Here is a 21,270-nt window from a genome sequence, read left to right as displayed (position 1 = left end):
GTGTGGCAATTCCTCAAGGATCTAGAACTAGAAATACCATTTGACCCAGCCATCCCATTACTGGGTATATGCCCAAAGGATTATAAATCATGCTGCTATAAAGGCACATGCACACGTATGTTTATTGCGGCACTATTCACAATAGCAAAGTCTTGGAACCAACTCAAATGTCCATCAATGATAGACTGGATTAAGAAAATGTGGCACATATACACCATGGAATACTATGCAGCCATAAAAAAAGATGAGTTCATGTCCTTTGTAGGGACATGGATGAAGCTGGAAACCATCATTCTCAGCAAACTATTGCAGGGACAAAAAACCAAACATGGCATGTTCTCACTCATAGGTGGGAATTGAACAATGAGAACGCTTGGACACAGGAAAGGGAACATCACACACTGGGGCCTGTTGTGGGGTCGGGGAAGTGGGGAGGGATAGCATTAGGAGATATACCTCATATAAATGACGAGTTGATGGGTGCAGCACACCAACATGGCACATGAATACATATGTAAAAAACCTGCACGTTGTGCACATGTACCCTAGAACTTACAGTATAATAATAATAAAAAAAGAAGAAGGTGAATTTGTAGTACAGAATCTGCAAATACAGAACCTGTGAATACTGAGGATGGACTGTATAAATGGACCCCGAAATTCCCCTGCCTAAGCATTCAGTGCCTTGCCATTGCACCCAGGAAGATGGGCTATGATTTGCCCCACTTTGATCATAGGACTAATTATGCATATTTAACTTGTGAGGTTACATGCTGGTCTCCTTTGTATGTTTTTTTTTTTTTTTTTGAGACGGAGTCTCGCTCTGTCGCCCAGGCTGGAGTACAGTGGCGCGATCTCGGCTCACTGCAAGCTCCTGCCTCCCGGGTTTACGCCATTCTCCTGCCTCAGCCTCCTTTGTATCTTAAGGAGAGGAACTGTTGGTTGGTTTGTATCTCTACCACATAGCACAGTGGCTGGCACATAGTAGATGTTTAATAAATAATAAATTAAAAATTAAAAAAAAAAAAGACCACTTCTGGTTCAAAAACCTGCAGTGAAAGCGGCATTTGTTTAGTGGGAACTAGATGACACTGTTTGGTTTCCTTTGTCTGTACTTCTTTTTTTTTTTTGAGACGGAGTCTCGCTCTGTCGCCCAGGCTGGAGTGCAGTGGCCGGATCTCAGCTCACAGCAAGCTCTGCCTCCCGGGTTTATGCCATTCTCCTGCCTCAGCCTCCCGAGTAGCTGGGACTAAAGGCACCCTGCCACCTCGCCTGGCTAGTTTTTTGTATTTTTTAGTAGAGACTGGGGTTTCACCGTGTTAGCCAGGATGCTCTCAATCTCCTGACCTCGTGATCCGCCCGTCTCGGCCTCCCAAAGTGCTGGGATTACAGGCTTGAGCCACTGCGCCCTGGCTTGTCTGTATTTCTTAAGTAATCTTCTATTTAGGGCCAGCATCACTGGTGTTATTAATTGACAGTAATAATACATAGAATTATTTGAGTACAATGAGGTGGGGTGGTTTTAAATAATCAGAGGAATAATAACATGGGAAGTAAAAAGATATGGAAAAATCACTCAAGTGGTGTGTGGATGACAGAGCTTGGGGGACTCTACACCCATTCATTCGTTCATTTCGCTTACTTTATCCATGATGTACACATATACGCAAGTCTCTCCTCAGCTAATTCAGGCAGAGTCCAGTAATATACAGTTATACCTCCCAGGCCAGGTGCCATAAGAATCACCTGGGGAGTTTTCCTTTTATGTTAGACAGGGTTTTGCTCTGTCACCCACACTGGAGCACAGTGGTGCAATCACAGCTCGCTGCAGCTTCAACCTCGCAGGCTCAAGCAGTCCTCCACCTTGGTCTCCCAAGTAGCTGGAACTAGAGGCGCATGCCACCACACCCAGTTAATTTTCCTATTTTTTGTAGAGATGGGGGTCTCGTCATGTTGCCCAGGCTGATCTTGAACTCCTGGCTCAAGCAATCCTCCCGCCCTGGCCTCCCAAAGTGTTAGGATTACAGGTGTGAGCCAGTGCACCTGGCCTAGTTTTCCTTTTGAATACAAATACCCAGGTCCTGCCCCAGACCAGCTGAGCCTGAGTCTCTAGATGGTGGCCCAGCATCTGTATTTTTATGAAGCTCCCCAGGGAGTTTCTCCTGAGCATCCAGGGCTAAGCGTCATGTCTCAGGCACTCAGGGGCTTCTTCTTCCCTAGTAAGTGTAGAGCACCCTAGAAGAATGAGACACAGGGCTCCAGCCTTTCTCCCACCAAAGACACACAATAGGGTGTGCTCTGGGTCAGTGAGAAGTGGGTTCTTAAGTATTTCTTCAGCATCTCACCCAGGCCAGCTCTCCGTGGGGGCACCAAGGTACATCCCCGGAAAGTTCACAGTCCAGTGAAGGAGAACAAAGTATTTCCAGAAAACACAGCATGATGTGACTGACATTCTAACAGGAACCAGCCCCCGCCCGGCACCTCACCTCACAGAGACACAGAGGCCCAACAAATACAGAGCCTACGAATCCCCCACAAATTAAATCACGTCCCAGCCACACACGTAAGAATGGCCACAGTAAAAAAAAACACATACAAAAATAATGAGTGTTGGCCGGGCGCAGTGGCTCACGCCTGTAATCTCAGCACTTTGGGAGGCCGAGGCGGGCAGATTACCTGAGGTCAGGAGTTCGAGACCAGCATGGCCAACATGGTGAAACCCTGTCTCTACTAAAAATACAAAAATCAGCCATGTATGGTGGCGCATGCCTGTAATCACAGCTACTCAGGAGGCTGAGGCGGGAGAATCACATGAACTCCGGAGGCAGAGGTTGCAGTGAGCTGAGATCACACCACTACACTCCAGCCTAGGTGACAAGAGCAAGACTCCATCTCAAAAAAAAAAAAAAGAAAGAAAATAACAAGTGTTGGCAAGAATGTGAAGAAATTGGAACCCCTGTGCACAGCTGGTGGGAATGTAAAATGGTGCAGCCGCTGTGGAAGACGATATGGTTGCTTCTTAAAACGCTAAAAACAGGATTAGCATATCATCCAGCAATTCCACTTCTGGGTATAAAATCAAAGAGTCTGGGCTGGGTGCGGTGGCTCACGCCTGTAATCCTAGCACTTTGGGAGGCCAAGGCGGGTGGATCACGAGGTTTGGAGTTCGAGACCAGCCTGGCCAAGATGGAGAAACCCCGTCTCTACTAAAACTACAAAAATTAGCCAAACGTGGTGGCGGATGCCTGTAATCCCAGTTACCCAGGAGGCTAAGGCAAGAGAACTGCTTGAACCCGGAAGGTGGAGGTTCCAGTGAGCCAAGATAGCGCCATTGTACTCTAGCCTCGGTGACAGAGCTAGATGCCATCTCACACACACACACAAAAAAAAATCAAAGAAACTGAACGTAGGGACTTGAACTGATATTTGTACACTTACGTTTGTAGCAGCATTTTATTCATACTAGCTAAAGCGTGGAAACAAGCCAAGCATCCGCTGATGAATGAATTAATAAACAATGTGGCCTAGCCATACAATGGAGCATTATCCAGCCTTTAAAAAGGGAATTCTGGCAGGGCGCGGTGGCTCACGTCTGTAATCCCAGCACTTTGGGAGGCCAAGGCGAGCGGATCATGAGGTTAGGAGATCAAGACCACCCTGGCTAACACAGTGAAAACCTGTCTCTACTAAAAATACAAAAACAAAATTAGCCGGGCGTGGTGGCGGGTGCCTGTAGTCCCAGCTACTCAGGAGGCTGAGGCGGGAGAATGGCGTGAACCAGGGAGACGGGACTTGCAGTGAGCCAAGACTGCGCCACTGCACTCCAGCCTGGGCGACAGAGCAAGACTCCGTCTCATAAATAAATAAATAATAAATAAATAAATAAATAAGGAATTCTTCAGCTACTCAGGAGGCTGAGGCAGGAGAATCGCTTGAACCCGGGAGGCAGAGCTTGCAGTGAGCCGAGACCACACTATTGCACTCCAGCCTGGTGACAGAGCAAGACTCAGTCTCAAGAAAAAAAAAAAAAAAAAGAAGAAGGGAATTCTTACATGGTACAACACAGGTGAAATTTGAAGACATTTTGCTAAGCAAAATATGCCAATCACAAAAGGCCAAATACTATATGGTTCACTTATATCAGATGCCTAAAGTAGTCAAATTTGTGGAGAAAGAAAATAGAACAGTGGTTGCTAGGGGTTGTGGGGAGGGGGTATAGGATGGGGCATTGCTCATGGGTAGAAGAGTTTCAGTCTGGGAAGACAAAGAGAGTTCTGGAGATGGATGTTGGTAACGGTTGCACAACAATGTGAATGTACTTATGCCACCAAACGGTAAACTTAAAAATTATTAAGATGGTTGGCCGGGTGTAGTGGCTCATACCTGTAATCCCAGCACTTTGGGAGACTGAGGCGGGCAGATCACCTGAAGTCAGGAGTTCAAGACCAGCCTGGCCAAACATGGTGAAACCCCATCTCTACTAAAAAAAAAAAAAAAATTAGCCAGGTGCAGTGACATGCGCCTGTAATCCCAGCTACTCGGGAGGCTGAGGAAGGAGAATCACTTGAACCTGGGAGGCAGAGGTTGCAGTGAGGCAAGATTGCACCACTTCACTCAAGCCTGGGCAACAGAGCAAGACTCTGTCTCAAAAAATAAATAAATAAATAAATAAATAAATAAATAAATAAATAAATAAATGATTAAGATGGTTGGCTGGGTGTGGTGGCTCATGCCTATAATCCCAGCACTGTGGGAGGCCAAGGCAGGAGCATCACCTGAGGTCAGGAGTTCGAGACCAGCCTAGCCAACATGGTGAAAAACCCATCTCTACTAAAACTACAAAAATTAGCTGGGCATGGTGGCACATGCCTATAGTCACAGCTATTCGGGAGGCTGAAGCAGGAGAATCGCTTGAACCCAGGAGGCGGAGGTTATAGTGAGTCAAGATTGCACCACTGCACTCCAGGCTGGATGACAGAGTGAGACTCTCAAAAAAAAAAAAAAAAAATTAAGATGGTAAACTGGGGCTGGGCGCGGTGGCTCACGCCTGTAATCCCAGCACTTTGGGAGGCTAAGGTGGGTGGATCACAAGGTCAGGAGATCAAGACCATGGTGAAACCCCATCTCGACTAAAAATACAAAAAAAAAAAAAAAAAGCACCAGGCGCGGTGGCAGGCACCTGTAGTCCCAGCTACTCAGGAGGCTGAGGCAGGAGAATGGAGCTTGCAGTGAGCTGAGATAGCGCCACTGCACTCCAGCCTGGGGGACAGAGCGAGACTTCGTCTGAAAAAAAAAAAAAAAAAGATGGTAAACTGGATCCATATTTCACAATTTTTAAAAGTGGGATTTTTTAAACAAGTCAGGCACCAGGGCACAGGCATGGCATCCAGCTGCCTGGGTTCAAAACCTAGTTCTATGACATGCTAGATAGGTAGCCCTGAAGTTACTTTGCTTCTGTGCCTCAGTTTCCTCATCTGTAAAATGGGTATAAAAGTAATAATGCCTGCTGTACTAGTCCATTTTCATGCTGCTGGAAAAAACATACCTGAGACTGGGAAGAAAAAGAGGTTTAATTGGACTTACATTTCCATATGGCTGGGGAGGCCTCAGAATCATGGCAGGAGGCAAAAGGCATTTCTTACATTGTGGCGGCAAGAGAAAATGAGGAAGAGCTAAAAGCAGAAACCCCTGATAAAACCATCAGATCTCGTGAGACTTAATCACTACCACAAGAACAGCATGGGGGGAAACAGCCCCCATGATTCCAATTATCTCCCACCTGGTCCCTCTCACAACACATGGGAATTATGGGAGTACAGTTCAAGATGAGATTTGGGTGGGGACACAGAGTCAAACCATATCACCTGCCTCCTGGGGCTGTTGAGGGGATGAAAGGAGTTAATCAGTACAAAGCGACAAGCAGAGTGCCCAGTTCGCAGCATGTGTTCAGTAGGTTAACTGCTATGATTACGGTGGTGGTGGCCATGATCACTTCCTGCTCCACACCCTGCTGGAGCCCTAAGGTTCTGAAAGACACTCACAAGAAGTGATGCAGGTCCAGGGAGATTTTTGGCCTTTTGGTTTGGTTTGTTTAGGACAAGAAGCCACTTATAAGTATGGAATAAGGACTACGGTGCCGAATGTGGGGAAGCTGAGAAATTAAACTCTGTGAGGACAGAGGCCAACTCAGCAATAAATAAAATGTCCCTGCCCAGAGCCCAGAGCCAAGAATCCTCTGTCTCCACTTGCAGGGTGATGCAGGCCAAGGCCCTGCCCTTTCTAGGCTTCAGCAGGCCCCGCCCCTCAAACCCCCACCCTGGGAATCTAAGGGCGAGAAGCCAGTCCAAGGTCCTGGCGTGTCAGCACATCGGAACCTTGGGGCCCTCCGGAGCCCCAGGGTGCGCCAGGGGAGGTGGATTCCCCAGGAGATCAGAGTTAGAGGGTCTCAGACACATTCAGGCCTTTCTGTTTAGACTCACAGGCTCTATGAGGCCAGACCTGGCCGCTGCTCCCAGGAGGCAGCTGGGAGGTAAGAGGCCTCCTACCATCCCCGCTGAGCCTCACCCAGGCCTCCAGCCCTGTTTATCAAGGCTCTGGCAGGGCAGACAACAGCGCATGGTCCCAGGTGTGGACCAAACATTTTATCCAAAAGTCTTGGACACAAAGGGTCTTTAAAGGGTCACATTATCCATCTCCTGCCTCCATTGAGCTGTCAGTTTCCCTTTTCTCAAAGACACACAATTCCGATGTTACAAGGTCACCAGGAAACACCATAGATATGTTTGATGCTGATTATGGAAACGTGAGTATAATTAGCCCATTAACAGTAATAGTAATAACAGCTGCCAACAACATGCCCGGCACTGGGCGCAGAACTTCACAGGCAGCCTCTCAGTCAATCCTCATGACAGTTCGCTGAGGTGGTTCTACGATTAATATCATTCCCATTGTACAGACAGGGAAACTGAGGCCAGGGATTGAACTTTCCCAGAGTCTCATAGGCAGCAAGTGGTGAAGCAGAGGACTTGAACCCAGGCTTATGGGGCAGGGGAGCCTACCTGCTTTGCTGTATCCTCCCCTAACCAATAAGGGAGCCTACCTGCTTTGCTGTATCCTCCCTGACCAATAACATGGTCCGAATCCTGACTGGCAGGTCCCACTCATGACTGGCAGGTCCCTGGGAAGCCAGAGTCTCCATCCTTGCATTTCCCACCCCAGGTACCCCAGCCTGGCAGTGTGTCTCTTGTGCGAGGCCCCTGCAGTCTCAGGCCCAGCCAGAGGCAGGTCCCCCATGGGCTGACCTAGGGGTGAGCCCCAGCATGTGGGGAGCAGGCGGGCAAAGGGCCCAAACCTGTTCCTCCACCCACTGGGGTGCTGGGTGCTGAAAGCATCTTCATGTCGCGACCAGCCCGGTGGGCTCTCTGCGTCACAGGTGGGAGCGTCCAAGACTGGCAGGCGGCCAGTGGGTGTTCGAACCTCACCCAGACGGCTCCTGGGCGTCCGCACCCCTGAGCAGTTCATACCCACTGGAGTGTTGGGGGCAGCATGGACAGACCCCCACACACAACAGGGGGGCCCAGGAAGGGTTGGGGGAGGCAGAGACGGATGTGGGATGGAAAGAAACAGGAACTGGGAAGCAAAATCCTAGCATCTTGTCCCTGCTCAGCTCCTGGCTGGCTGAATGACCTTGAGCAAAATACTCATCCTCTCTAAGCCTTTTGTTCCCTCTCTAAGAAGGAAAGCTTCCAAAAGAAAGGCACGAAAATCCAGACAGCCTTGTCAGGGCTGCGTTCCAATGCCCACCCCTGGGGGTTCTGCTGTCTTTGCTCCATAAACAGGGAACTGCCGAATGTGGAGCAGTCCTTCCCAGGGGGATGTGCCCGGCTCAGTGTTCCCAGCTGCCGCAGGGCCAAGAGTCTGCAGTCGCTGGCTCCGGGTGGGGAGTGGGAGGACCAGGCTGTCTGAGGCCCTCGAGACCAGAAATCCACAAACTCACTCAGTTCCCAGTCCCATCCCAATGCCCGCCTCTTCCCACAAGGCATACAGTAGCCACACAGGAAGCCCACGCTGAATAGTGGCGGGGAGTATGGATGGTGCAGGGAAACCCATCCCTGCTGCTGGACAAATTAACCAAGGCTCTCATCCCTTGCTGGTGAGTCAGCAGCAGCATCCCCAAGTGCCAAGGGAGGCCAGGGGTACAGAATGCAATCGGCAGGGAATTTGGATCCCAGCTCTGCACCATCCTTGGCTGTGTTTCCTTGGTGGAGTCAATTCCCTCTCTGAGCCTCAGTTTTCTCATCTGGAAAAAGAGATCGATACTGCCTAGCTGATGGGGTCATCCTGAGGTTGAAGCCTATGAAATTTTGATATCTGCCATTCTTGAGCTACGAAAATGGCAGTTTCATATATTTCAATATGTGCAAGGGTACAGCACATATGTGAGAGCAATAAGCACTGGTCACAGTTGGTGCAGTGGCTCACAGCTGTAATCCCAGCACTTGCACTCAGAAGTTCAAGACAACACAGCAACAGAGAGAAACTCCATCTCTACTGAAAATCAAAAAAAAATTAGCCAGGCATGGTGGCACACACCTGTATCCCAGCTACTTAGGAGGCTGAAGCTGGAGGATTGTTTGAGCACAGGAGGTCGAAGGTACAGTGAGCTATGATTGCACCACTGCACTCAAGCCTGGGTGACACAGTGGGATCCTGTCTCAAAAAGGTATTTTTAAAAAAATGAATCACTGGCCGGAAGCAGGTGGCTCACGCCTGTAATCCCAGCACTTGGGGAGGCCAAGGCGGGCGGATTACGAGGTCAGGAGATCAAGACCATCCTGGCTAACAGGGTGAAACCCCATCTCTACTAAAAATACAAAAAATTAGCCGGGCGAGGTGGCGGGTGCCTGTAGTCCCAGCTACTCGGGAGGCTGAAGCAGGAGAACGGCGTGAACCCGGGAGGCGGAGCTTGCAGTGAGCCAAGATCGCGCCACCGCACTCCAGCCTGGGAGATACAGCAAGACTCCGTCTCAAAAAAAAAAAAAAAAAAGAATCACTGATACTTGTTATGACATGAATGAACTCAAAAACATTCTGCTAAGTTAAATACATCAGTCACAAAAGGTCACATATTATATGATCCCATCTATATGAAATATCCAGAATGGGCAAATCCATACAGAAAGTAGATTAGTGGCTGTGTAAGGCCGGGGAGGAAACTGGTGAAGGGGCACCACTAATGGGTATGGGGTTTCCTTTTGCAGGTGATGAAAATGTTCCATAATCAGGCCGGGCGCGGTGGCTCAAGCCTGTAATCCCAGCACTTTGGGAGGCCGAGGCGGGCGGATCACGAGGTCAGGAGATCCAGACCATCCTGGCTAACACGGTGAAACCGCGTCTCTACTAAAAATACAAAAACTAGCCGGGCGAGGTGGCGGGCGCCTGCAGTCCCAGCTACTCAGGAGGCTGAGGCAGGAGAATGGCGTAAACCCGGGAGGCGGAGCTTGCAGTGAGCTGAGATCCGGCCACTGCACTCCAGTCCGGGCGACAGAGCCAGACTCCGCCTCAAAAAAAAAAAAAAAAAAAAAAATGTTCCATAATCAGTCATGGTGAGAACTGCACATATCTATGAATATACTAAAAACCACTGAACTGTGCACTTTAAAGAGGTAGGCTGGGCTGGGCTGGGCTGGATGTGGTGGCTCATGCCTGTAATCCTAGCACTTTGGGAGGCCGAGGTGGGTAGATCACCTTAAGTCAGGAGTTCGAGACCAGCCCGACCAGTATGGTGAAACTCCATCTCTACTAAAAATAGAAAACTTAGCCAGGCAAGGATGGAGTGCCTTTTAGTCCCAGCTACTCGGGAGGCTGAGACAGGAGAACTGCTTGAACCTGGAAAGTGGAGGATGCAGTGAGCTGAGATCACGCCATTACACTCCAGCCTGGGAGACAGAGCAAGACACCCATCTCAAAAAAAAAAAAAAAAGATGAGTTGGATGTTAAGTGAATTATATCTCAATAAGGCTATACTGGAAAAGAGACAAGTTCAAGAAAAATGTTAACTGGAAAACAGCCCGGGTGGTATACACATATCCAGAAAATCCCGAAGTGATACAAGAATGACTGGAGTTTGGAGTTCAAACACGGAGCTCATGCATTAGCTTTACCTGGGTTTAAATCCCAGCTCCACCACCTTCTAGCCGACTGACCATGGGCTAATGACTTAAGCTCTCTCCACCTCACTTTCCTCATCTGGAAAATGGGAATAAGAATAGTTCCTGCCTCATGGTGTCACCATGAGAACTAAAAGACCTAACACAGTACCCAGCACATCCTAGGGGGTTAACAAATGGTAGCACTGGTACCTGTCACCATCTATCACATCACACACTAAAGCTCATGGACGGGGTGGGAGCTGCCCAAGGTCACAAGGCCGGGAAAAGCCAGCCTGGAAAGCTGAACTTCAGTCCTCAGCTTACGCAGAAGTTCTACCTCCCACACAGCTGAGAGGCCTCACCCAACCTGCCCCACCCAGACCCAAGTCCGGCTGATAAATCCTTTCCTGAAAGGGAGCACAGCATGCAAATAAGCCAGTCATTTGCTGAGGGCCTGCCAGGTGATAGGGCCTCCCAGAGCTGGTGAAAGTCCCATCGTGCAAACCACCAAAAGAGGTGCAGCTGGGTAGAGGATGGGCAGGGCCAGGCCCAGGTCTACACAGCACATTCAGCACCGGCTTGCTACCATCATTATTAATATATAGTCATCACTATTATTCAGTATCATTATTATTTTCACCCAGATTTTTGGGAGGACCTCACTAGTCATTCAGTTGACAAATATTTATTAAGTGTCCCTACCATGTGACAGAAACTGTACTTGGGACATGGCAGGGAGCAAAGTCCCTGCCCTCCTGGACCTTCATAGTTCCATAGGAGAGACAGACATTATTAGAGAAACAAATATATAAATAATCATATGCAATAGCCAGGCATGGTGGCTCATGCCTGTAATTCTAGCACTTTGGGAGGCCGAGGCAGGCAGGTTACTTGAGGTCAGGACTTAGAGACCACCCTGGCCATCATGGTGAAATCCCATCTCTACTAAAAATACAAAAAAAAAAAAAATTAGCCGGGCATGGTGGCGCACATCTATAATCCCAGCTACTTGGAAGGCCAAGGCAGGAGAATTGTTTGAACCGGGAGGTGGAGGTTGCAGTGAGCCGAGATCACGCCACTGCACTCCAGGTTGGGCGACAGGGTGAGACTCCGTCTCAAAAAAAAAAAAAAAAAAAAAACACCTCATATGCAGTTTGGGGTCTGTACTGAGAGGGGCAAGAACAGGGAATGGGAGGGTCATGAGAAGGACAGTCCTTTCCTGTATGCCACCATCCTCCCCACCTGCACAGATGCAGCCTCCTCACTGCCCTCCGGGACTCCACTTCTGCCCCTGAGCACAAGTCCATTCCCTTTCCAGCAGTCAGGGTTTTTAAAAAGCCCAAACCAAGTCCTGTCATGAAGGGCAACTGCAGTTACAATGAACCCCAAATTGCCCTGCACTAGCCCGGCCTCCTGAACCTCTCCCCCTTGCTCCCTGTGCCTTCCGGTCTTCCAGCAGGATGCCCAGCTTGCTCCTGGCGGGGGCCTTTGCACTTGCCAGTCCTGCTACCTACAACACTTTCCCCCCGGGCTCTTCAGATGGCCCCTTTGTCTCCTTCAGGTCTCAGCACATAGGTCATTTCCTCCCAGAGCCCTTCCCTAGCCACCCCATTGAAAGCAGAAACCGTCTTCCACATTACCTTCTTTTATTTTCACCATCGCTCTTAAGAGTATTGGTTTATGCACGGACTTTTGTACCTGCTTCTCCCCACCAGAATGTCAGGACTACAAAGGCACTGAACCCTGCTGCATCCTTGGTGCCCAGAACAGTGCCTGGCACAGGGTAGGTGCTTAATATTGTTAGATGAGATGGATGGATGAAAGAAAGAGAAGGAAGGAAGGAAGAAAGGAAGGAAGGGAGGGAGGGAGGGAGGGAGGGAGGAGAGGGAAAGAGAGAAATAAAGAATAAGTGGATGGGCCGGGCGCGGTGGCTCAAGCCTGTAATCCCAGCACTTTGGGAGGCCGAGACGGGCGGATCACGAGGTCAGGAGATCGAGACCATCCTGGCTAACATGGTGAAACCCCGTCTCTACTAAAAACTACAGAAAACTAGCCGGGCGACGTGGCGGCGCCTGTAGTCCCAGCTACCCGGGAGGCTGAGACAGGAGAATGGCGTGAACCCGGGAGGCGGAGCTTGCAGTGAGCTGAGATCCGGCCACAGCACTCCAGCCTGGGTGACAGAGCGAGACTCCGTCTCAAAAAAAAAAAAAAAAAAAAAAAAAAAAAAAAAAAGAATAAGTGGATGGAATGGAAGGTAGGTAGGTATATAGATAGATGGAAAGAAGGAAGGACAGGTAAGTAGATAGAAGGAAAGATGAATGAAATGATAGATGAATACACACATGGATGCATGGATTGTATATGGATGGATGGGTGGATGGATGGATGGATAGATGGATGGATGGATGCATGAGTGGATGAATGGGTAGGTGGATGGATGAATGCAAAATGGAGGAATGGATGGAAGAATGCATGGAAAGCAGCTAGATGGTAGAAGACTGAATGGGTGGTTCTGACCATATGCTTATGAGCACAGGTTCCTGAATGCAGATCTCTCATGAGCACTGTTTTCTGAGCAGTGAAATAAGGTAAACCATATAGAACATGTAGCAACTCTTCAATAATCATTAACCATGTTTATGATCATTATTTTAGTTGTTGTTAACCACTGTAATATCTGCTGGGTGGTAACATTTTGCATGTTTGTCTGCCTGCCTACTACCTATTTTTCCGCCACGTTCTGCAATGATCCTATATTGTTTTTAGGAATAAACACCGCAGAAAGAGTTACATTTACAGGTTCCCATCTCTCTCAAGCATGATCTTGGACTTCAAAGCCCTGACCAGCTAGAAGGGAAACTGAGTCACCAGCTGGGACCCTAGCCTGTTCCAGGCACCTACTCTCCCTCAGTCCCCTCCCACTAGACACACCCTGGAATATGAAATCCCCCAGGTTCATGCTTCCTTTGGAAGCACTGCTAAAGAAACCTCTCTGGAAACAGTGGCACGTTAAGAATTCCAGCCTTTTTGAGAGGGCACTCAGGCCACAACCCAGGCCAGCAGCACAGGGGAAGCCCAGGTGCCCCCCCAACCCTCTACCTAAAAGCCACCAAACTCTTTCCTTCATGATCCACAAAAAAAAAACCAATACCTCTCCAAAAAAATACCAATTTCTGGGTGCAAATTCAGGACCACATCCCACAGCAGCCAGATGGATCACCCCAAATTTGAGAGACACTGGGAATGTACCATGTTGTGGGTACAACATTCACACTGGGGGACCCAGGCGATAACCCCAAGATTCAGCAGCCATCCTTCAGGGAAACGAAAACAGACAAACCGGGCTCAGAGGATCACAAACTAAAGGCATCCTGGCATGGCACTGAAGCGTCATGAACAAGAAAAACAAGGAGTTTTTCTCAAGAACAGCCCCAGTAGAAGACTCCCTTCCACAGAAGGGGTAGATGCCCCAATTTGTGGATATTGGGTTGGCAAGGCAGCTACGTCTCACACAGACAGCTCTGGGTGGCACCAGCAGAAACAGGAATAGCCACTATGGCTGTCCTTCATTGATTACTTCCCCATGGGGAATCTGACAGCTAGATAGTAGTAGTAATGACAGCGGCTGGCTGGGCGTGGTGGCTCACGCCAGCACTAAGGGAGGCCAAGGCGGGTGGATCACATGAGGTCAGGAGTTCGAGACCAGCCTGACCAACATGGTGAAACCCCATCTCTACTAAAAATACAAAATTAGCCGAGCGTGGTGGCACATGCCTGTAGTCCCAGCTACTCAGGAGGCTGAAGCAGGAGAATCGCTTGAATCCGGGAGGCAGAGGATGCAGTGAGCCAAGATCCCACCATTGCACTCCAGCCTGGGCAACAAGAGTGAGACTCCGTCTCAAGATAAATAAATAAATAAATAAATAAATAAATAAATAAATAACAAATAAATAACAGTGGCTACAGTTGATTACGATGATTGAGTGAGATAGTGCATAGCAAATGGTTAGCACAGGGTCTGGCTCAGTCTGTATGGTTGGTGTTGTAATAAATATACTAGATCAAGTTTGTCTAAACCATGGCCCTCGGGCTGCAGGACGGCTTTAAATGCAGCCCAACACAAATTCATAAACTTTCTTAAAATGTTAGGAGATTTTTTTAATTTTTTTTTTTTAGTTTATCATCAACTATTGATAGTGTTAGTGTACTTTATGTGTGGCCCAAGACAATTTTTCTTCTTCCAATGTGGCCCAGGGAAGCCAAAAGATTAGCCTCCTATACTAGATGATGAGGAGGAGGAGGAGGAAGAGGCACCAACCCTGTGCCTGGCTGTGCTAGGAGCCTTTACATGATAAAGGCACATCTACCCTATTAGGTAAGCCCTACCATTAGCCTCATTTTATAGAGATGGAAACCAAGGATGGACCAGGTTGTATAATGTATTGATTCAAATTCACAAAGCTAGTACAGTGCAGCTTCACTTCCCTACAGATGTCTCCAACCCCAAACTCCCCTCTGAAAACCAGGCTCCATGACCTGCCCTGCCCTATGGCTCCCCCAGCCCTTTCCTCTCTGTGGCCTTCTGGGATCCTGCAGTGTCCAGGTGACATCACGGCTTTCAGACCTTCTTGGAAGTAGCACTCCAACCTTATCCTTCTCCCCTGGTGTCTCGAGCCTGTCCTCCAGAAGCCACTGCTGGAGTCAGCGGGGGAGGCGGAAGGGTTCTCAGTGAGCTCATTTTACAGGGGCCACCTCCCAGCCTGCTGGGACCGTCCAGTAGCTTTAACTTGGACAATGCCCAGGCCTCAGCAGGGACAGGAAGCATCCCGGAGTGATAAAGATCAGGACTGGTTTGAGAGTTTGCCGAGAGTGCTTTGTGTGAGTCAAACTCCCTGGCCCAAGCCCCGTTCTGAGCAGCTCCCACCTCGGGAGCTAAAGAAAGCACCCCTGGGCCGTGCCTGGGGGAGGGGGTCTTCTCTGAAGCCTGTTCTCTAAATCCACTAGTTATCAATTACAGCATCCATAGAAGGGGCCCCTCTCTGAAGAGTGCACAGACCTTAACTCATTTAATCCTCACAGCAACCGAGTTTTACAGAGCAGAAACCGAAGTTCATATTGGGTAGTGATCTCCCTTCTGTCACACAGCCAAGCGGTTACAGAGCCAGGGCTGGAATATAAGCCACCTCAGTATAAAGCCCACATTCTACATGTGCCCCAAGACACGGAGCTGAAATCTCAATCAATATGTATGTATGCAGGGTATGATGAACGAGTCTAAATCAAGAGCCCAGAATATTAGCACCAGTTATCTTTAGAATGTGGGATTATGAGTTTTATCTCCTTTTTGTTTATCTGTACAGCCAGCCCTCGGTATCTCTGCGTTTCACATCCATGGATTCAACCAAGCTTGGATGAAAAATATTGTTTTTAAAATATAGATGGCTGTGTCTGTAATGAACACGTACAGAGGTTTTTATTGTCATTATTCCATAAATAATACAGTATAATATTTCTTTTTTTTTTTTTTTTTTTTTTTTTTTTTTTTTTTTTTTTTCAGAGACGGAGTCTCGCTCTGCCGCCCAGGCTGGAGTGCAGTGGCCGGATCTCAGCTCACTGCAAGCTCCGCCTCCTGGGTTTACGCCATTCTCCTGCCTCAGCCTCCCGAGTAGCTGGGACTACAGGCGCCCGCCACGTCGCCCGGCTAGTTTTTTGTATTTTTTAGTAGAGACGGGGTTTCACCGTGTTAGCCAGGATGGTCTCGATCTCCTGACCTTGTGATCCGCCCGTCTCGGCCTCCCAAAGTGCTGGGATTACAGGCTTGAGCCACCGCGCCCGGCCAGTATAATATTTCTTACATTGGATTAGGTATCATAAGTAATCTAGAGATGATTTAAAGTATTCAGGAAGATATGTGTAGGTTACATGCAAATACTACACCATTTTATAGAAAGGACTTGAGCATGCTCAGATCTGGGTATCCGAGGGAGATCTGGAACCAATCCCCTGAGTATACCAAGGGACAACTACATTTTGAAATGTTCGACAATAAAAATGAGGCCGGGCACGGTGGCTCACACTTGTAGTGCCAGCACTTTGGGAGGCTGAAGTGGGCAGATCTCTTGAGTCCAGGAGTTCATGACCAACCTGGGCAACAATGGGAGAGTCTGTCTCTGCAAAAAAAAGTTTAAAAATTAGCCGGCATGGTGGCATACACCTGTAGTCCCAGCTACTCGGGAGGCTGAGGTGGGAGAATCGCCTGAGTCTGGGAGCTCAAGGCTGCAGTGAGCCATGATTGCACCACTGCACTCCTGCCTGGGTGACAGGGCAAGGCCCTGTCTCAACAAAACAAAACAAAACAACACAAAGCAAAACAATAAAACAATAAAAAGGTATTGCTGCATAATAAGGATAAAAAGAGCATAAAAATTATCAATTTGGAAAATAAGAAGAGAGTCATCTCATGCTAATACATGCATGGTGTGGAGGGGAGGCCAAGTAAACAGACGGGTCCCCTAAATGGTAAGACTATGTAATCAGTAAAAGTCTGGGAATGTATCAGTACTCCAGACAGCTCCATGCACACAGTAGGGGCTTTACTTAACATCACCACCTACCCAAATAGAATCGCATGGACACTCCATTTGTCCCACTGTTCACCATGTGACCCTGCTAAGAGCTCCCAGCCAGGCTGAAAGACAGACATCAGCAGCCCCATTCCATGGGTGCGGATGCTGGGGTGGACACGGGAAACCATTCCCATGGCTGGGGAGAAAACAGAGCCAGGACATGACTGCAGGCTGCATGGCTCCGGACCCAGGCGGCATCTTCTACTACAGGCTGCAGCTGGAGTCACAGGAGAGCCACCTTCCCCGGGTGACTCGGGCCTCAAGGACAGGAACTGGATGGCACCCAGAGAGCCTCCAGGCATGCCCAACAGACTCCAACCAAAGCCAGGGGAGATGGCTCACACCTGCTCTGCTAGGTCAGCCAGCATTCTGGGCATTCCAAAAATTCCTCCATGCTTTTTGCTGCCTTCTCCCCTGCCCCGCCACCCCCTTTCCCTACCTTTTAATGAATCAAAGGAAAGGAAGCCAGAGGGGCTGAGATTAAGACATCTGCATCAAGACAGGACTTGGAAGCATTGCCACTGCCTTTTTCAAGTTAAATCTGACAGTAACCAGGCACCTCGCCTCTCCAAGAAGAAGGTGGTCTGCTGGTTGCCAAAGCGACCTGTCTCATCCAAGTCTTAAGCGTGTCAAGGAAAACGGTTTTGCTTCAAGCCTGGAGGACAATGGGGCCGAGGCTGGGATCACAGCCCTAGGCCTGCTGCTCTCTGCCTCATCTTCTCTGTCCTCCTTGAGGGAGGAGGCCAGGCCCCAGGCAGCTCTGAGGCCCAAGGCCCAGCCCAGGCCTTGGTAAACAGTAGGTGCTCAACAAATAACAAAGAAGAAAATGATCAACTATCCCAAGAGAAGAAAGGACACCTGGCACTGGAACTTCTGATGGGAGAAAAGGTGTTTCTGATGGAGTCAGAGCTTTGCAGGAGGAAGACCTGAGTTCTAACACAGGCTCTGCCGCCTCTTACCCCAAGCTTATGACATTGAGGAGGCCTTTACCTCTCTGAGCCTCCTTTTCCTCAACAGGAAAGGGGGCTGGTGATACCAACTGCCTGAGTCATTCCAAGGATTTGACAAGAAGGCATCTAACATAGTACCTCCCTAACAAGGGACTTGGCACACAGTAGGCCCTGTCAGCAAATTGTGGTTTTTCTAGGTCCTGTCTTTGAAAAGGCTGATTTTAATTCTTCCCAGAATGTATGGCAGAAATAAGAGGCTCTAGAATCTACCTATCCAGTTCCTTGTCCTCCAGAGAGGGGAAGGGGTATACCCAGGAACACACAGCAGAGAAGCTGGACTAAAACTCAGGAGGCCTGACTTCAGGCCTAGAACCCATTCATTCATTCATTCATTCATTCATTTGCAATAGGCTTTTGCTCTGTCATCCAGGCTGAAGTGCAGTGGCACTGTCACAGCACACTGCAGCCTCAACCTCCCTGGCTCAAGCTATCCTCATGCCTCAGCCTCCTGAGCAGTTGAGACTACAGGTGTGCACCACCACACCTGGTTAATTAATTTTTTGTAGAGTCAGGGTCTCACTCTGTTGCCCAGGCTGGTCTCAAACTCCTGGGCTCAAGCAATCCTCCCACCTTGGCCTCCCAAAACACTAAGATTACAGGCATGAGCCACCATACCCAGTCTAGGACTCATTTTAATACATTCTATACTCTCTCTCATGGCCTAGAACCTCTTCACGTGGTAAGCACAGTCCCAGGTATGCAGGTAAGCAATCATTCGAAAAAAAAAAGACAAGCGCTTTCCAGTGCTGGGGCCTAAAATGAAAGGGAAAGACAAACTTGGGCAGCTTCCCAGGCCAAAGGGCACTGGGAGTTCCCTAACCAAGTTACTCCTCAGCCCTGCCCAGAGCACTGGGCAAGGCTGAGCAGGCAGTGCCCGCCAAGACCCAGGCTTCAAGTCCAGACAGGCCAGGCGGTGTGAGTGCACAGTGACCTCGGTGCACCCAATGCACCCGCTGGGCTCCCCTTCTGCAGGGAGGCCCTGCAGACCCAAAGTTTCCTTCCCTCGGCAGTGCTCGCTAAGCCATCAGTAAACAGAACTCCCCAGAAAAGGTTTCCCCCGCTGAGGAAGCAAAACAAAAAGAAAAGAAATATCAACACAAAGTCAGCTGGGAGCCTCAGCCCTGACCTGGTGCCTATGAAAATACAGCTGTTTCTCCAACAGGAAGGGGTATTGCACTGGAATGAGATTCTCATGTATTAATAACAAGGCTCTAGTCCTCCCTGCCTGCCACTAGCTGGAAAGCAAGGCATTTCACTTCTTGGAGCCTCAGTTTCCTCATCTGTAAAATGGGAATAACACTACTATCTTTCTTCACAGGTTATTATGAAAATCCTATAAAATAACACACAGAGTCTATGTCAGAGGAACTGGCTTATAAGAAGCAATGAATCAAAGTTAGTTTTTACTTTTATTACTACCATTGTTGCTACTTCTGCTACTACAACAAACAAGGAAGATTTACATTATGATTTATAAAATAATTCTTTGGGACAACTTACACACATTTTTTAAAACCTTAAGCTCATCCTTTTTTTTTTCTGAGATGGAGTTTCACTCTTGTTGCCCAAGTCAGAGAGCAATGGCATGATCTTGGCTCACTGCAACCTCCACCTCGCGGATTCAAGCAATTCTCCTGCCTCAGCCTCCCGAGTAGCTGGGATTACAGGCACCTGCCACCACGCCCGGCTAATTTTTTGTATTTTTAGCAGAGATAGGGTTTCACCATGTTGGCCATGCTGGTCTCAAACTCCTGATCTCGTGATCCGCCTGCCTTGGCCTCCCAAAGTGCTGGGATTACAAGTGTGAGCTAATGTGCCTGGCCTAAGCTCATCTTTTTATGGGGGAGGTCTCCCTTTTTTTTTTTTTTGAAAAGGAGTTTCACTCTTGTCACCCAGGCTGGTGTGCATTGGCGTGATCTCAACGACCTCCCGGATTCAAGCAATTCTTCCGCTTCAACCTCCCAAGTAGCTGGTATTACAAGTGTGTGCCACCATGCCTGGCTAATTTTTGTATTTTTAGTAGATACAGGGTTTCACCACATTGGCCAGGCTAGTCTCAAACTCCTGACCTTAGGTGATCTGTCTGCCTCAGCTTCCCAAAGTGCTGGGATTACAGGTGTGAGCCACCGTGCCCAGCTGAGGTCTCCCATTTTTTTTTTTAGAGCCTACTATGTGCCAGAGACTTTATAAATGGTTGCTGTATCTAATCTTACAATGATCTCACGGAAGAAATTTTGTCATCTTCTTTCTGCAGAAGAACTGAGGCTCAGGGAGGTGAAATCACAAGTGCAAAGCCACATAGCATCAACATGTGGGAACAGGATCTAACACTAGGATTTTTTGGCTCTGCCCATCCTGCTTCACCACCAGAGGGGCACCAGCAGGAGGGATTCAGAGCATGGTGGCTGGCCAGTAGTATGGCCCTGGGCAAATGACTCCTTCTCCGAGCCTCAGTTTCCTCACCTGTAAAATGGAGTCACAAGAATCAAATACAACAATGTATAGGGGTAGGGCATGGTGGCTCACACCTGTAATCTCAGCACTTTGGGAGGCTGAGGTGGAAGAATCACTTGAGACTAAGAGTTCAAGACTAGCCCGGGCAATATAGCAAGATCCTGTCTCTACAAAAAAAAATTTTAATTAGTTTAACATGGTGGCACATTCCTGTGGTCCCAGCTACTCAGAAGGCTGAGGAGAGAGAATCACTTGAGCCTGGGAAATGGAAGCTGCAGTGAGCTGTGATAGCGCCACTGGACTCCAGCCTGGGTGACAGAATACCCTGTTTCAAGAATAATAAATTAAAAAAAAGAAAAGTACATAGGAAAATGATGAGCACAGAGCCTAGGACAGACTTATTATTCACTTGTCATTTTTGGGTTTTGCGGGAGGTTTTTTTTTTGCTGTTTTTTGTTTTTTGTCGAGACAGAGTCTCCCTCTGTCTCCCAGGCTGGAGTGCAGTGGCACTATCTCGGTTCACTGCAATCTCTGTCTCCCAGGTTCAAGCAATTCTCCTGCTTCAGCCTCCCAAGTAGCTAGGACTATAGGCATGCACCACCATGCCTAGCTAATTTTTGTATTTTTAGTAGAGACAGAGTTTTACCATGTTGGCCAGGCTGGTCTCAAAATCCTGACCTCAAGTGATCCGCCTGCCTAGGCCTCCCAAAGTGCTGGGATTACAGGTGTGAGCCACCGTGTCCAGTCCTATTTTTGTTTTACTACAGATAACATTATTATTCTCAAAAGCAAGATCTGCATAAAGATGAGAGACAGCCTCAGTTATCTCCTGCAAACTTCTTTTTTCTTTTCTTTTTGAGACGGAGTCTCGCTCTGTCACCCAGGCTGAAGTGCAGTGGCAAGATCTCGGCTCACGCAAGCTCCGCCTCCCGGGTTCACGCCATTCTCCTGCCTCAGCCTCCGGAGTAGCTGGGACCACAGGCGCCCGCCGGTCTAATTTTTTGTATTTTTAGTAGAGACAGGGTTTCA

At 48.6% G+C, this 21,270-nt stretch overlaps 1 protein-coding gene across 1 annotated transcript in view; it reads right to left on the bottom strand.

The window, feature by feature from the left end:
• Positions 1–21,270, bottom strand: part of KIAA1671 (KIAA1671 ortholog) — a 264,890-nt gene that overhangs the window by 231,030 nt on the left and 12,590 nt on the right.

This window comes from Rhinopithecus roxellana, chromosome 13 (assembly GCF_007565055.1).
Source record: "Rhinopithecus roxellana isolate Shanxi Qingling chromosome 13, ASM756505v1, whole genome shotgun sequence".
Taxonomy (NCBI): Eukaryota; Metazoa; Chordata; class Mammalia; order Primates; family Cercopithecidae; genus Rhinopithecus; species Rhinopithecus roxellana.
The sequence above is the reverse complement of the archived record's forward strand: the minus strand, read 5'-3'. Positions and strand labels throughout refer to the sequence as shown.